The following is a 17202-nucleotide window of genomic DNA, read 5'->3' as shown; positions in this document are numbered from 1 at the left end:
AACTGAAAGCAGGTTTTCCAAGATACTTTGTATACCTATGTTCATAGCAGCATTGTTCACAATAACTAAACTATGGAAGCAACCCAACTGCCCACTGGCAGATGAATAGATAAGCAAAACGGGGTGTATACACAACAGAATATTATTCAGCCTTAAAGAGGAAGTTCTGACACAGGCTACAACATGGATGAATCTTGAGGACATGATGCTAACCTACCAGTCACAGAAAGACAAATGCTCTCGATTCCACTTGTATGAGGCACCTAGAGTGGTCAAGTTCGTACAGACAGAAAGTCGAATGGTGGGTGCCAGGGGCTGGGGGTAGCGGTTGCTGGAGGGCAGAGAGTTCCAGTTTTTCCAGAAGAAAAGAGTTCTGGAGATTGGCTGCCGCACAACGTGAATCTCCTGAACGTTTCTAAACGCTACACTCATAAGTGATACGATGATACAATTTTATGTGCATTTCACTACAATTAAAAACCAAACATGGACTTCCCTGGTGGCGCAGTGGTTAAGAATCCGCCTGCCAATGCAGGAGACACGGGTTCGAGCCCTGGTCCGGGAAGATCCCACATGCCGTGGAACAACTAAGCCCGTGCTCCACAACTACTGAGCCTGCACTCTAGAGCCTGCGAGCCACAGCTACTGAAGCCCGTGTGCCACAACTACTGAAGTGCATGCACCTAGAGCCCGTGCTCCGCAACAAGAGAAGCCACCACAGTGAGAAGCCCACACACCGCAACGAGGAGTAGCCCCCGCTCGCCGCAACTAGAGAAAGCCCGCGCACAGCAACGAAGACCCAACGCAGCCAAAAATAAATTAATTCAAAAAACTATTAAAAAATAAAACACCAAACACAAGTGGCCCTCGGAGACACAGTAAATATTTTTGTCATTCACAGTTTAGAGCTGCCTCATTGTCAGGGTGCTAGTCTTCAGTCAACTAGCTGAGAACTGGTACGGAGGGGATGGGAACTTCCATGAAAGAGCTTCTGAAGCTAAGTGGCCTGGTCCATTTCCTAACTTCTTCAACGAATATCTGAGTGCTTGCTGGAGCCAGTCACTGTACTTGGCCCTCGAGATAGACAGCTGTGAAAACATTATACAGAGAGCCTTGCAATCTGGGAGTGAGAGGTGGGGTAGGGAAGGATCCGCAAATGAAAGCATGGACGTTTTTAGCATGTTACCAGATGATGCAGGTTACGGGAACAATAAAGCATCAAAGGGAAAGAGGGCTACCCTAATTAGAAGGGGACATGTGGACAGACCAGAGAGAGCAGCCCCTGTAGATACGGAGAGAAAGAACCTTCTAGGCAGAGAGAATAGTAAGTGCAGAAGGCTATGGGGAGGGAGCTGCTAGGAACAGCCAGGGACAGCATGCCAGTGTGTCTGGAAGGGCTTGAGGGAAGGGGAGGGACGGTGTGTGTGTGTGTGTGTGTGTGTGTGTGCGCGCATGCGTGCGTGTGTGTGTGTGTGTGTGTGAGAGAGACAGAGACAGAGAGCGGGGATGGGGAGGGGGAGAGAGGGAGAAGACTGCTTTTATTCGAATCCAGATGGGAGCCTCTGAAGGGTTTTGAGCTCCGAGCAACACGATCTGACTTGGGACTTACCAGGATCACCGTGACCACTGTACCTAGAACGGATTGAATGGGAGGGGGCAAAGCAGAAAAACGCATTTGAAAGGGGTGCACAGAAGGGGGGAGCAGGGCTGGTGGGACCTGAGGGGAGAGGTTTTCTGTCTCTTGCAGGGTGCCGGCTAGGGTTTAGTCTGGGAGTGGTCGCCCCGCTCCCCATCTGCAGCACTCTGCCCTCCTCACCTCCTGTAAACGGAGGCCAAGTGCATCCTTGAGGCTCTCCCAGAGAGTTGATGGCCTGCCTGGGACAGTCCTGAGTCACAGCCCCTTGGCTGTCACCAGCTCCGGGGATGCTCCTGTCCTGAGCATTAACCTCCCTCAGGGGGAGTCCTCATTCTCCAGGGAGGAAATGGATATCTCACTGCTGCGGGCTCTTAACTCCTGTAAAGCTGCAGGACAAATGACTTCGCTGAACATGCTTCATGCAGGGAAGAATGGGTAATCTCAGAGAAGGGAATAAAACTTCTCAAAACTCCGAACCAGGGGATTGCAGAGAAGCTTGCTGTCTTCTCTCTTGGGTGCGTGTGTGTGAATTGGGTCTCGATTCGCCCCCGCGGACCATTCTTCCAGGGCAAGTTTTTCTTAGCGTCACTCGATTTCCTGAAGTGGGAGAATGAATACCCAGTGTAGAAAAGGGGGAAGAAAAGCGTGTTAGTTAGCATGAAATATGGTCATCTGATGACTTGTCCATTATGTATTTGAGGAAGCGAAGATTCTGAAGACCTTCACCTACTCAAAGAGAGGAAATTGCCTCTCTCTACACCAGGACCTCTTACTTTTGTCACTGGTGACATTTTGTGTCCGATAATTCTTTGCTGTGGGCTGTCCTGGGCATTGCGGGATACTCCTACAGTATCCCTGGCCTCTGCCCAGCGGACGCCAGCAGTCCTTCCCCAGCTGTGACAGCAGAAATGGCTCCTGAACTTGTCAATTGTCCGGGGGGCGGGGAGCTGGGGGGAGGGGGGCAGAATTGCTCTGGGTTGAGAGCCCCTGGCCCAGGCTCAGCAGGCACATGGGTGAAGTCAGGACTGTGTATGTCATGTCCTCTCTGGCTAACAATAATCGATGGAGTTAAAACTAATAGCGGCTTCTGCTCGGTCACTGGGACAGCAGAGCATTCACTGTTCTGCCTTGAGAGAACAATTTTCCTGTGTTTTAACTAATAAGGCCCTTGTGATGGCTGGATTCTGGGCACTCCAAATAATAAGCGTGCCTATAAGGCAAAGAAACCAAAACCAACGTCCTCTCTGATTGCCAGGGAGGGGGCATGTTTTCTTTCCCCTCCCTCTCCTGGATGCATGCAGTAATTAGCCAAAGTAAAATGAATATTAGCTCATGCTTACTTGCCTTTACAGTGTACTCGCCAGCACTGATGCAGTAGTGCTAAAGCAATGTTTTTTAATAAATTTTTTTAAATTTATTTTTGGCTACCTTAGGTCTTTGTTGCTGCGCGTGGGCTTTCTCTAGTTGTGGTGAGCAGGGGTTACTCTTCGTTGCGGTTCACGGGCTTCTCACTGGGTGACTTCTCTTGTTGCAGAGCACGGGCTTTAGGCGCGTGGGCTTCAGTAGTTGTGGCACGCAGCCTCCGTAGTTGTGGCACACGGGCTTAGTTGCTCCACAGCATGTGGGATCTTCCCGGACCAGGGCTCGAACTCGTGTTCCCTGCACTGGCAGGAGGATTCTTAACCACTGCACCACCAGGGAAGTCCCTAAAGCAATTATTTTTTTAACTTTATGGCTTTAAATAATCCTTGGCTCTGAAATTCCCTGTACCCCTCAGCTACGTAACCACAGGTCCCTCTGCCCTAAATCCTTTTCTTACACTTTGTAGCTTTTTAAGCAACGCCCCTCTTTAGGAAGACATAATCCCTTCTCTGTAGAAAACATGAAAGACCTGAACAAATCAAGATTTCTCCATGGAGAATTCAGCTAGTCCTGTGCTTAGCTCCGAACAAGGAAATCCATCTCTACACCAAGCACGCCATTACCCGGACTAATGCCTGACTTGAATAACAAGCAAATTATTGTGCTTTTAATTGTACGCTCCTCGGTCACAAAGTACGTGTGAGAGAGGAATGTGCCCACTTCTCCAGGAGAAACAGGTCAGGCCTCTAATCCTCCTTTTCTGTCACCTTCCCCTCCCCCTTTCCAATCCTTTCTCTTCTCAGCAGAGCAGAGGGACAAAAAAGAGACAACTAAATTATGTTTAAAATGGAAGAGTCTAAAAGAAGAAAAAAGGCGGTCAGTACTGACTTGGGAGAGGATGCATTATCTATCCACAGCCTCTGCAGTGTGGGCCATTTGAGGACAATCAGTGTTCTAACCGGCTTGCTGGAGGGCGATATCTGCGAGCCTAAACCAGGCTTTCTCAGCCTCAGCACGACTGCTGGGTGGGGTTGGATTCTTCTTTGCTGTGGGCCTGTCCTGTGATGGAAGAACTTTTAGCCTCCCCTAAGCTGTGACCATCCAAAGTGTCCCAAGACACTTTCAAATGTCTCCTGGGTGCAAAATTGCCCCTGGTTGAGAACCACGGCCCCAAGCCCTTCCATATTGGGATGTACTTGCTCTCTCTCCCGTTCTCTCCACCCCCCCATACACAAAACCCAAGAAAATCATGGTTCCTGTGTTAAAACTGGGGACATCAACGTGCTCTTCATGTAGGTAGAATGAGCGGAAAGGAAAAAGACACTGATTTGTGTGTAGTCAGGGGACAGAGTGGGAACCCCCTCAACGCCAAGACTGAAAAGAGTCTTAGGATGTGGGTGTGCTTCTGGCTCCCTCTGGGAAGTGGCAATGCCCCTGGTTGAACAAGCCAACTTTCGAACGCCTCTACCCTGTGCACTTTGGAATCGGGCTTGCTGTGGGTGAGATGAGGAGTGATGGCGAGGCTGCAGAGATGAAGGCGCCTCTGAAGGTGCTGACTGTCTCCTCCCACACTACTTGGGACAGGGGAGAACTACCCAGCTTCGGAGAGATACCCATTGCTCAGACAATGACGATCCTGTCTTGGACCTAAACATCGGGATGAAAGAGGGCTACTGACAAGACAGACGTTGTGCAAGCATGGGGTTGCACTTTCATTCCAGACATTGAGGCAAACATTTCACTCCTGGTGATATAAGACCTCCCCTATTTTTAGGAACTTACAAGAAGCATTATTGCTTGTTCTTACCGGCCAGAAGGAAAGGCGGGAGAACGAGCACACTGCAGTGAGCCCCCATCTCCACTAGATGGCGGTGTACACCTTCCTCAGAAGCCAGGCGGGCAGCGCTCCGGGCAGCTCGTTGGCCTAAGCAAGACAAGGGCCACTCTTCTTTTGGGAGACAGGCGTCTCCTGTCATTGTCGGCACAAACAGCCCCAAACAATTGCACTGACCACACAGCTCTAAGCCACGTTCTAGGGCACTGCCGTCTGTTCAGGAGTGAATGCTGGGAAAATGAACCACGCTGCTAATTTGCTTGATTGGGCGGAAAATAAGATCTCAAGTGACAGTGGGTGTAATTTATTTTTCCAACAAGAATAGGGGCAAAGCCATTTCATCCCCCCCCCCCCCCCCGCCAAGTGCTACCATAAATGAAAGCAATCACCTAATTAGTCCTGAATTACTAACTGGCAGGGTAAAGATCTGCTGGAAGTCAAGCTGAAGTGGGGAGTCTGGAGAAAGGGATGTGATTTCTGCAGGGGAGGAGGGGAGGGGTAGGGCGGGGTGGGAGGGGCGGGAGGGGAGGGGAAGGCCTGAAGTCCATTGTGAGGTCCTGCGCCCCTGTGGTCTGGGGGCCGTGCTGGCCCTGACCCTGGGAGAAAAAGAGGCTCAGTGATGTCTTCAGGCCGTTTATTTTGTGCAGGAGAATGACTTTATAAAGTGAAGGAAAAAGAACCTGTTGGAGAAAACCTATCCGAGAGTTTCTCTGAAAATGCTACAGATGGAGATGAACTGGCTTGGGAAGGAGAGCACAGCCCTGTGGCGCCTGGCCACCCCGCTGCTGGTGGACCCCCCAGGAAGGTTCTGTCACGGAAACGACAGGCAGGTCTGAAACCAAGTTGGGCTTTACGTCATTAAGAAATCCCCCAAAGGAATGGAATAAAGGCCTCCTTTCACACTTTGGGTTTTGCATGTGTCCTGAGGAAGCGCCTCTTCCCCAGCTGAGACAGCGCGCTGTCCCCACGACCCGGTGAGCGGCCCTCGTCCTGCGGGGAAAGCAAAACAGCAGCGGGGTGGGTGCGCGCCCAGAGCTGCCCCTCTCGCAATTGATTTGTTTAGGGATGACTTCTTGCGTTCTAGTTAGATGTGACTTTAATCGAAGTGCTTTCCTAAGGCGATTTATCACAACTGTGAACCGTCAGTTTGCACAGCTGCTGCTCTTTTAGGGAAACGCACAGGCTCGGGAGGCGGAGGGGCCGGCGCGGGCTCCCCTCTTTCCCACGGACCGGCCCGCGTGCCCCTCGCCCACCAGAAATATGTGCGCCGCGTCCTCAGAGGCCGCCGCTTCTGTGCTCGGGCTCCTCTGCTGTTTCTGGCTGCTGAACAGCCATCTCCTCTCTCCTGGGAGGGGCAGCTGGTTTCCTTTTGGGGCGCTCCCCTTCTCCCCGTCTCAGCTCCTGCAGCGGAGACGAGGCTGCCCCTCTCTCCCTGCACGCTGTGGGCTGGGTGTGCAACCCGGCTCGGGCCACTGTCCCCCACCGTCCCCGCCGACCCCGCTCGGCGCCCACCACAGCCGGCAAAGCCCACACGGGGCGCCCAGTTAAAGCTGAACCGCAGATGAAAACCACGACTTTTTAGGGTGTCTTCAACATTGCATGCAACATACTTCTACTAAAAAAATTACTGTTTATCTGAAGTTCAGCTTTAACGAGGCGGGCATCCTGTATTTTGTCTGGCAGCCTTCTTGGTTCTAAAGAAAATGTTTGTCCAGAGCAGGTCAAATTGCAATCAGCCTAGGACTTTTAACTGGAGCTTCGGGGAAAAAATACTTAAAAGGTATCTGTTGGGACTGCTAGGCTGGTAGGATTCATGCTTGCAACTGCTGGGAGCCAGCTTTGCTATCATGTGGAGAGAGCTGCTTGAACTAGAAGCCAACACCACAGAGAGCAGACCTGTTTCATTTGAACAGGTGGATCCAGCTGTTCTTGAAGCTGGCCCGGTGGGTGGTAGAGGTCAGGGTGCTGATGGCCAGGAGGGATAATAATTTCCTACCCCTCAAATCTGGGAAGTGAAAACAGCAGGGCTGAATGTGCCCACGGGGCATGGCTTCTGTTCAACTGGAAGAGTGGTGAATGGCTATTGGGTGACAAAAACAGTCGGTCTACTATATATTCTTACTTTGTTTGCTAATTGTTTTGCTGCATGTAAACTCTTTGTTGCATTAGCTCTTGTTCATGACATCATGTCTGGAGACAGGGTCTGATAGACTTACATGCGGAATTGGAGATTTAAATTTCAAATCTGCCTCTGCCTGGTTGAGTGGCTTTAGGGTCCTCGTAACCTCTACAAAGTTGAGTTTCTGGGTCTGAAACCTAAGGACAGAGGTTATCGTAATCCATTTGGGCTGCTATAACAAAATACCAGAGCCTGGGTAGCTTATGAACAACAGAAATTTATTTCTCATAGTTCTGGAGGTTGGAAGTCTAAGATCAGGGTGCGAGCAAATTCACCGTCCGGTGAGTATCCTCTTCCTGGGTCACAGTTGGCGTGTTTTCTCTGTAACCTCCCATGGCAGAAAGGTCGAGGGACCTCTGCGGGGTCTCTTTTATGAGGGCACTAATTTTGTTCATGAGGGCTCTACCCTCATGACCTTATCACCTCCCAAATGCCACACCCCCTGATACCATCACTTTGGGGGTTAGGATTTCAACATATGAATTTTGGGGGAGGCAAATGTTAAATCTATAGCAGAGTACTTTCCCCATAGGATGGGGGAGAGGGAAAGTATGTAAGCACCTGTCATAGGGCCTGGTGTGGAGCAGGTGCCCCATACAGATGTTATTACAAAATATTGAGTATAGTTCCCTGTGCCATAGAGGAGATCCTTCTATCTATTCTATGCCTTCTTTGAATGACCGTAGCACTTGTTGTCTGTATCATTTTTATGTCTGTTGTTGCTTTGTGACTGAAAATGAAAATTTTCTATTTGTCCATGTCCTGGCCCTTACATAAAAATGTGTTCATCTATCTATTTCATATTTATTGACTACATCTTAGACACCGTGTTAACTGCTGGTTCTAGATGTTAGTAAAATATAGACCTTCCTGCTCAAAGGGTCACAGTATTTGTGGGAAGACAAAAAAATGAACAACCTATGTCTCTAAGAGCTTTGTACTTCCCAAAGAGAACACACCTCGTAGGTACGATGAATACATGTATCATACGTAAATGTATAAATAGTTAATGGGATTATACACCTGAGATAACTGCTTTTCGATTCTGACGAAATGATGATTATATTTCACCAGGAGCTCAATACCACTCTGAGAATGAGGGCTGAACCCCCGACTTGACTCACTGCATCGCTTTCCTATATAAAAATACACAAGTCTGTACATACGCTCTAGAAAAAGGCTTCTCTGGCATGAATTTCAGATAGCAAGAAGAAAACTTCAAGAGGTTCAGAGAAGCATCCAGAAGCTCAGATGACTGTCTGGCACTAATACAACTTGCTTGACAGGAAAATAGAGCTGTAAATCTCACAAAATTCGATGATCTTTTAAGAATTTCAAAACCTCCTGCTATTAATTGGAAATCCTAGAAGAATAGCTTCTTTTAAAATGTACTGATAATATGCTTTACAGCTTACTATTCAGAAGCCTATGTTTTGGCTAAGTGAGCTTCAGGAAGGAAGGAAATTTGTGGTTGACCTCCACTTACTTTGGAACCGCTGGTTCCAAACATCTACTTCTATGCACAGTCATCTTATCATCTGTAAAATGGAGGCAACTCTAAGACAACAGAGTTACAGAGATGTTGCACAGCTCCATGTGTCATTGTCTTCATTTGTTTCAGAATACCAATGACATCTAAGCTACTACTGAAAGAGTGCTATATTATTTGGGGTCATCTAGTGCAGCTCTGTCAAAGTAAAGAAAAGGGACCTAGAAAGACTATAATTTTCCCAAGAGGACACAATTATTTTATGGTAAATCTGGGACAAGAACCCTGATCTCTTTGATCCCATTCCATCGTTCTTTCATTGGGTTCTGAACAACCCAGAGAAATAAAGAGAAATAAAACTCCTGTGTGCTGTGTCACTGGTACAGGACATGGCAAGATTGGAATTGGAGCACTACATATTAAGAGGTATCTGAGAAATTCTTCAAACTAATTGAGATATATACCAGGTACATAGCAAACCATATGTTTTATGAAGATGATTCTGTGCAATGAACAGAACTGGTAACACACACTGGAAGGTGAATTCTCATTTTCTGGCACCTTGAAAACTCCACCTCAACATACACGTTAAAATAAACATTTGAACTGGGTCATATTTAATTCTGCATGCTCTTGTAAGTCAGCAAAATATTCCATATATCATTTAAGTTGTCACTCACTTTTTAACTTGACTTGCAATTTCTAAGTGTCTTTCCAAACATAAAACAGAGGTGGGAAAATGGTATATGGGAAGCTGCAGAGATGAAATAAGCTTATTTCATTAGGCATAAAGATGAATATCCAAACAACTTCTTCATGGCTGAAAGTGTCCAAATCTACTGTCTTCATTTTGTAGTCAGGGCTTCCGGAAAAATATGCTAATGGATTCCTTATTACCCGAATGCCCCATATCAGTTTCAATAGGTATCATTATACACTATGGAAATTTTTCTCAGTGACAGTGAAAGACATCCTGGCTGAACATCCTCCTGCCCATGACACAGAGATGATGGTCTCAAGCTATCTTGAAGGCACTGGAGCCCACACTATCCGTTACTAATATTAATGGAGGATAAAACTTCATATTCTGTTTGCTCTATATTTGTTCAATCACTTCTTCCCTTCATTAAACTGGATGGCCCATAATTGAGTCTGTAGTGTGTCTATCATTGGAAACTGAACAAAGTTTTGTTGGTTTTATTAATGTCATACGTTTCTAGGGAGGGTCTATTCAATAACTAAGTCTAGTTTCACAGTTACAAATAAATTATGATGTAACTTTGAATAAATTAAGCTCATCATAAAGGAAGGATACTGAGAGTTGCTACTACCCCTTCCTTGAGGGACTCTTGTAAAGCACTAAGTAAAGTAACAGAGGTGTATATGTATGCATATATTTTCAATGACATTTGTACAGACTTAAAAAGAACTCTACAGAATACAGTATAAAAACCTTAATGCTGTGTGTCCCTAGTTCCCAGCTCTCTCATTAAAACTACTTAAATGAACACAATCTTATCTGTTAGGATAGCTATCAGAGTACTCCACATACTACTTCTTGCAGTACCCTGTCCCCACCATTTGTCATCCTCTTCCCATTAGTCCTCAAGTCAGAAGCCCCGAAGATCTGTTCATTAATTTATGAACACATTTCTTCATCCAGCCAAGAAAATTGATGGATCCCTTACCAAATTTCAGGCACCATTCTTCAGTATGATTTATAGGCATGTTCAGGAAACACAGCAGTGATTAACACAGATGAATATAGTCTCTCTTGAGCTGAGGGGGGAGACAAAAGTAAATAAGCAAATATAAAATCATAAGTATAGTGCTTCCGTGGTGGCGCAGTGGTTGAGAGTCCCCCTGCCGATGCAGGGGACACGGGTTTGTGCCCCAGTCCGGGAAGATGCCACATGCCGCGGAGCGGCTGGGCCCGTGAGCCATGGCCGCTGAGCCTGCGCGTCCGGAGCCTGTGCTCCGCGTCGGGACAGGCCACAACAGTGAGAGGCCCGCGTACCGCCAAAAAAAAAAAAAGCTATGAAAACAAAACCTATGGATGGAGACCTACATGAAAGATGGAAGCGTATAATAATGGCCAGAGTACATTACTGTGGCAGAAGCAGCAGCCCTTAAGGAGGACAACTTTATAAATTACAAATTGGATTTAAATAGACAGGGAATTGAAAGTGGAGACATTATTTTCTGCAGAAGATGATGGACGGGGAGAACAAAGAAAATAAAACTGAGATTGTTAACAAAATACAATACTAAGCATATAAGTTAGGACTGAGTCCTTAACTTTCAGTTTTATTAATGAGTGGCTGAGTATAGATTACTGACTACACAGAACCAAGCCTGGGAACACATTTTATATTTATGATCTTTGTGCCTAAAACTAGATTCTCCTGCAATTTAATATGACACTAGGACAATGACTGGCCAAGTTTTAGATTAATCACTCTTACACAAAGATTTTTCATTCATATAATCTCAAACAAATACTGCGTCACCGATTAAGTTCCAGATCCTATGCACTCTGGCTGAAGATATAAATATCTTGCAAGCCCAGCATCACTTTCCTCTTTCTCTGGTAATAAATCACACTTTCTATTATGACAATGGCCCCAGTTATCGGCCCAGGAATAAACACTTGACTCAGGAAGAGCCAATTAAAGCCTTCCTTTAGAGTTGATCGAGAGCTTTAAGGTTAGAGTATTTCAATCTTATGAAATTTTTGTAAAACAAAATTATTTCAAAATCTACTAATTATTCTTTAAGTTCTAGAAACTGCATTCTGTGACTAAGAGGACAATTTATTTGCTGTCGTTTCTGCTCTGCCCACTTTATGTTTCTGTTATTGTGAGATAAAGGCAGTGGGGAATGGCAAACCATTTCTGATTCATTCAACACATGAGTGCTTCTTAGGTACAAAACACCATTCTGAACATTGTCCGAGGTAAAAAGATAAATAATACCTAGCCGCTTACCCTCAAGGATCTTCCAGCTTAGCAAGGGAAATAAAATATGCACACAGATGACTGCAACAAAAAGAAGATAACGATTGCTGCCAGATGTTTGGGGAGAATGAGTAGAGCAAAGAGAGAACACAGAATAAGGCAACATTCAACAGTCAGCCAAGAACTATTTGTCGAGCAATTGCAAGCTGTGACCTGGAAATGGAAGAGGAGAACATAGATCTTCACGTGGGCAGGTGAAAAATCAAGTGTTATTACTTGTAACACAGCTCTTCAAATATATTTTTGGCACCAAGTGCCTACTAAACAGCCTTAAACTAAAAACTAAATAAGGATACAGTCTCTATCAAATATAGCCTGAGGTACTGATGCCTAAATACTAGGATCACAGTATCTGTGTTCCCAAGGATGCCTTTCTATTGCTTTGCTTCTTTCCCCCTTTCCAAATTAGCTAATGCTGCCTTAACAGGATATCTATTTCACTTGTTCCAGCCTTTTTGATCCAATGTATTGAATAGCAGAATAGGTGAGTTACAAGAGGACATTTTGACTTCAAACAACAGAAATAAAATACTATATAATTGAAAAAAAAGAGGCAATCTTTCAGGCACATGTGGATCCAGGAGTTCACATGTTTTAACCAGGTCCCTTTCTCTCTTCTCCACCCCTTCTTCTCTCTGCCTTTTCTCCTCTCTGGTATCTCTCATTATGGGATTCAAATATTTCCCTGTTTATGTGGGAGCTTCTGGCACAGCTGCGGGCTTATACGCTCGCAGCTCCAGGGCTGGCTGGAAGGTGCGGGCGCATCACAGCATAAGGTTGCACAAGGTGTGCACTTATATAGCAGGGCATCACATCTATGAGTGATGGATGATCACATTTTATACAGGGGTGGCTTCGCATAGTTTTTACATCACTTTTCTTGAAGATGGCAGTAAAATGGTATGTTTTTACAAAATCAAATAGTGTAACATTGTCCAAAAGATATACATAAAGCATTTAGAGGAAGGAGGCTCCTTTTTCTTTTAACTCCGGCACGGATTGTCTATTGGACAGTGGTAACCCTATGTCATCAACCTCGTTACTCCAGCAGAAGTCCAGGGATTAGCCCTGCCTAGCTCTTGTTAGCCTCTATTCCCTTCCTTGAACACTGTAGCCAGAAGGTTTTTTTCCTCCTCAAACCTTAAGTATTGAAACCTGGAGGAGGGGCATGTCTGAAAAGAAAATGATGGACTGGACTCTCCCTAGAAGGAAGATAAATGGGTGGTCAACAAGAAAAAAAAAAAAATCCTCTGTACCAGGAAATGTTTGAAGTGTTGTTTGGATATCAAAAAATGGGTGCCCTACACATAAAGCAACAAAGGATATTGGTCTAAAAAGAACACCATGGCCAAAGGTGCATGGCCTATTTCAACAGAGGATTTGAAAGTTAAAAGTTAACCTGTAAAACATTCAATTCAATTTCATCATTTTACAGATGGGCAAAGTAAAACTCAGGCACAGGAACAGAAGTGCCAAGGTCATACAGGTGGTTGGTGGAAGAGACAACCAACTTCCCAACTTCTGACGTTTTAGGTGTGTGTGTGTGTGTTGTTTTGTTTATGTGCAAGGACATTTTTCTTTAGTACACTAACATTACAACAGAAAGTATAGTCTTGTTTTGGTTTTCTCTGCGCCCTCAATTCTGTATAAGACAGTTTCGCTGCACTCCAACAGAAAGGCTCAGCAAGAGTAGAGACCACCATAAGCAGTACACGTGGGCACCAAGGGCAGATATATTGCCCTTCCTTGTGTAGGAACTAGGGCCACTTGTTGCTTTAATGGGCCAAGTTTGGGCTGGACCTGCAGGAGGGGACACCTTTGAAAAACAGCTTCCTAACTGCACTACTACCTGCTCTGGCATCCTGATTCCACTCCCCAAACCCCCCAAATCTTCAGCCAGAAAAAAAAAAGAAAAAAAACCAGAATGGATCGATGGGGAGATTTCTGTCTGCTCCTCCTACTGTCACCTCTTTCTTGCTATTTCTTGCCGGAGGAAACCTGACATCAGCCCAAAAGCACCTCTGGAAGTGGGTAGGAGGGAGCCTTACACCTGTCAGCGCCAGAGAAGAAAGTGCGCTCTGCAGAGTTCTCAGTTGTTCCATCTCTTGCGATGAAAGGAAGAAAAGGAGCGAATCCGCCACAGATTTACTGGAGACCAGGGTTACTTCATCCGGCTCCGGCCACAGTAACCCCTGAAGACCAAAGATGCATTTCAATTCCCAGCATTTCTTGTTGGCGTCTTTCCCTACAGGCTAGCCCTGTGCCTGGCCCCGGAGAAGTCTCTGCGTAAAGGTTCTTTAGGTCATAGATCAGGCTCCTGTGTGTATGTGTGTTTTTCTTAGGAAAAACTGGCACAGACGAATTAGCAGTAGAGACTGGGGTCTCCCTACTACCCTTCATGCTTGGCGGCATCACCTTCGACTACCTCGCATTCTCCCGGCGCTGACAGCCCCGGCTCCGGACCTCAGGGTTGGAAGCAGTCAGCCCCAGCTAGAACCGCCCTGTCCGGGGCTGATGCCACCCTGTGCCTAAAATGTGCGTGTGGGTGCAGGCGGGCGAGCGAGCGGCTTCTACAGTGAGACCGAAGCAGGAGCTCAGCCTTCGCCTGCGACCTGCAATCCCCAGATTCCCTGGGGACCTCGAAACTCCCAATCGGAGGCACTCCCACCCCACAGCCGCCCACCCATTCCCTCCCCCCTTACCTCAGCACGCAGCCCCTCCCTTCGTGATGATGCAAAACCGTGGGGAGGTGGGCGCTGGGAAGGGTGGGGAGAGCCTGAGAGCGAGCGAGGGTGGGAGGGAGTGGGCGGAGGAGGAGAGGGAGCCGAACGCGCATTTAAAGCGATAGCCATCCTCGCTCTCTCCCCAGTACTGGGCTGTTGGAGAGCTCGAGCTGTAAGCCACCGAGTGCGAGCTCGAGCGCGGCGCGCCGGCCGCGGAACCCGAGAGCGCACGGCGCCCCAAGCTGGCAGGCGCCGCGGGACCCCCCACCCTCGCCGGCTGCCCTTCCCCGGGCGCCCCTAGTCTCCTCGCCCGCAGGAGACCGTGGGCTTCCCCGGAGGAGCTCACCCCAAGGGACCAGGACTCCGGCGGGCCCGCCACCGTCCCCTCCAGTGCCGCTGCCACCGCCGCAGCCGCGGGAGCAGCATGGTCCAGCTGGGGAAGCTGCTCCGCGCCCTGACTTTGATGAAGTTCCCCTGCTGCGTGCTGGAGGTGCTCCTGTGCGCGCTGGCGGCGGCGGCGCGCGGCCAGGAGATGTACGCCCTGCACTCCATTCGGATCGAGGGGGACGTCACCCTCGGGGGGCTGTTCACGGTGCACGCGAAGGGTCCCAGCGGAGTGCCCTGCGGCGACATCAAGAGGGAGAACGGGATCCACAGGCTGGAAGCGATGCTCTACGCCCTGGACCAGATCAACAGGGATCCCAACCTGCTGCCCAACGTGACGCTGGGAGCGCGGATCCTGGACACTTGTTCCAGGGACACTTATGCGCTCGAACAGCCGCTCACTTTCGTCCAGGCGCTCATCCAGAAGGACACCTCCGAAGTGCGCTGCACCAACGGCGAGCCTCCGGTTTTCGTCAAGCCCGAGAAAGTAGTTGGAGTGATCGGGGCTTCGGGGAGTTCGGTCTCCATCATGGTAGCCAACATCCTGAGGCTTTTCCAGGTAGGGGGGCGCTCCCTCCGGGTCAGAGCGCGCCGTAGCTCCCCGCGCTCTTTATCCTGAAGGCTGGCTTGGACTCCAGGGGTGCGGGGTCTGGTCAGCCTTCGCTCATTTCCACCCTGGAGATCCTGCCGAATCCCCCCCACCTCACCCGAGGAGGTACTTTCCCTGTTTGATTCATTTCCCTTCCACCTCTCCCCTGTCCGCGCTCCAGTCCATCCGGCTTGACATTCTGGATTTATGGCCCCATTTAGAAGAAACAGTCTCCGAAAAGCAAGGCGATGATTTAAATGGGTTTGCATTCGAGTGAAATATCGTTCGAAAACAGGCTTGTAAAAGTGCCGGGCTCCTGTGAGAGCCACCTAGGCGCAAGGAATATGAAAGATGAGAAGACGCCTAGAAACTAGGCATTTCTCAACTCCCCAGCTTCCCTGCCCCAAGCCGCCCGACAAGCTGCAGCTGCCTTGGAAATTTTCGAGAAGAGCTTAGGGAGGCAGTTCTTAAACCGAAGGCTAGGTCTTCACCTACATTTGGACGTGAATTGCCCATTTCGCTCGGGTTGGATTTCCCGACCTGTAACCTGTCTCTGCGAGGGCATGGGGCGGAAGGCGTGGGGACTGTCCTCAAGCGGGGAGAAGCCACCCGCAGACGTGCCCCCAGGTGATTTGCTCTGGGCAATTGTTTGCACCGTCTAAACTGCCTTTGCGATCCGGCCACTGGCAGGAGCCGGGCGATCAGCTTTCTACTCCTGCCAGCTCAGAGCCCGGAGGTGAGCTCATGCTAACTGCGAAACACAATCGCTTTCTCTGCACCCACCCTGTGCCCATCCTTTCCCACGACCTCCCTAACGCAGCCCCCAACCCCAGTCCTGGGTTTTGAGGACGATTCTCAGAGCCAGACAAGAAGGCGCCTGGAGGGAGGCAGTAGGGTGCCCTGAGCAAGGCCGGGCGGTCCTCTAGCTCCGGGTGCAGGCGGGCAACGGCGGAAGATGCGAGGTCGGCGGATCGAGCCAGCTGAGCCGTGGGCGGTGCTGCAGTGCTCTCTCACCGCCTGCTCCCGCAGCCTCGGCCCCACGGCTCCTGTGCCGCCCTGGGTATAGATGGATGGCTTCTGGATGAAGAAATTGAGTTTCAGGGTATGCGTGACTATGGGTTCTCTTGTTTCTCTGTCTTTCTTCCTGTGTGTCTCTCTCCTTGTGTCTCTTTCTCCCTGCTTTTTTTTTTTTTTTTTGTCTCTCTGTTTTTATGTTCTCCCTTTCAATTTCTGCCTCTCTTTTCCTTCTCTACCCCTATCTCCAAGTTTTTTGTTCATCTCTGTCTTGAAGTGATCCTTTCCTAATGCACAGCTCTCTCCCTGCCTGGTAGGACCCAAGCTCAGTTAGTCCCTTCTCCAGATGTTCTGGCTGACCCTTATGCTCCCTGTAGCTAAAAAGTTGGCTCCCTCTCAAGTGTCTTTCCTTAAGCATGTTGGGTTTCTGGAGGGGACTCCTTGTGATTCAAACTGTCACTACATCAGCACCCAGGAGTATGAAGTTTGTGTTTGTGCCAGAAGGAGGGGTGCCTGTCTAAAGCTGCAGCCTGGTATGGCCCCTCTGAGCCTCTGAGCATCTCTAGCACCTCTTGAGTATGCCACCATGGAGATCTCTTGATGTTTGCAAGGCCAAAAGTGCTTCTGGGCAGCCTTCACTTTGAGGTAATGCTTTCAGGAAGAGCCTGGGTTGTTGTAAGCACAACCCAGAAGCACTTCCTTTACCTCTGAGCTTAAACTAGAGAACCTGAGGAGGCAGCGCTGCAGGTAGGATGAGGCCAGAAGTCACCTGAGAACCACAGGGGCAACTCACAGTATTTTTACTGGAGCTCTGGGGGTTGAAGGCACATTTGCTGTTTGACATTTTTGAAATTATTTTGGTGCCTTCACTTGGAGCTTGGGCAGTACTGCAGATGGGCCTGCCTGTCGAAAAAAGAGTGAAATCTTAAAGTCAAGAGAGAGCTTGCTGACTAGGCTGAAGGATTGTGTTTGCTG

The sequence above is a fragment of the Delphinapterus leucas genome, unplaced genomic scaffold, assembly GCF_059928025.1.
Source record: "Delphinapterus leucas isolate spDelLeu-1000000601 "Yukka" unplaced genomic scaffold, BTC_Dleu_Yukka2 spDelLeu_asBTCV2_sq40, whole genome shotgun sequence".
NCBI lineage: Eukaryota > Metazoa > Chordata > Mammalia > Artiodactyla > Monodontidae > Delphinapterus > Delphinapterus leucas.
The sequence above is the reverse complement of the archived record's forward strand: the minus strand, read 5'-3'. Positions refer to the sequence as shown.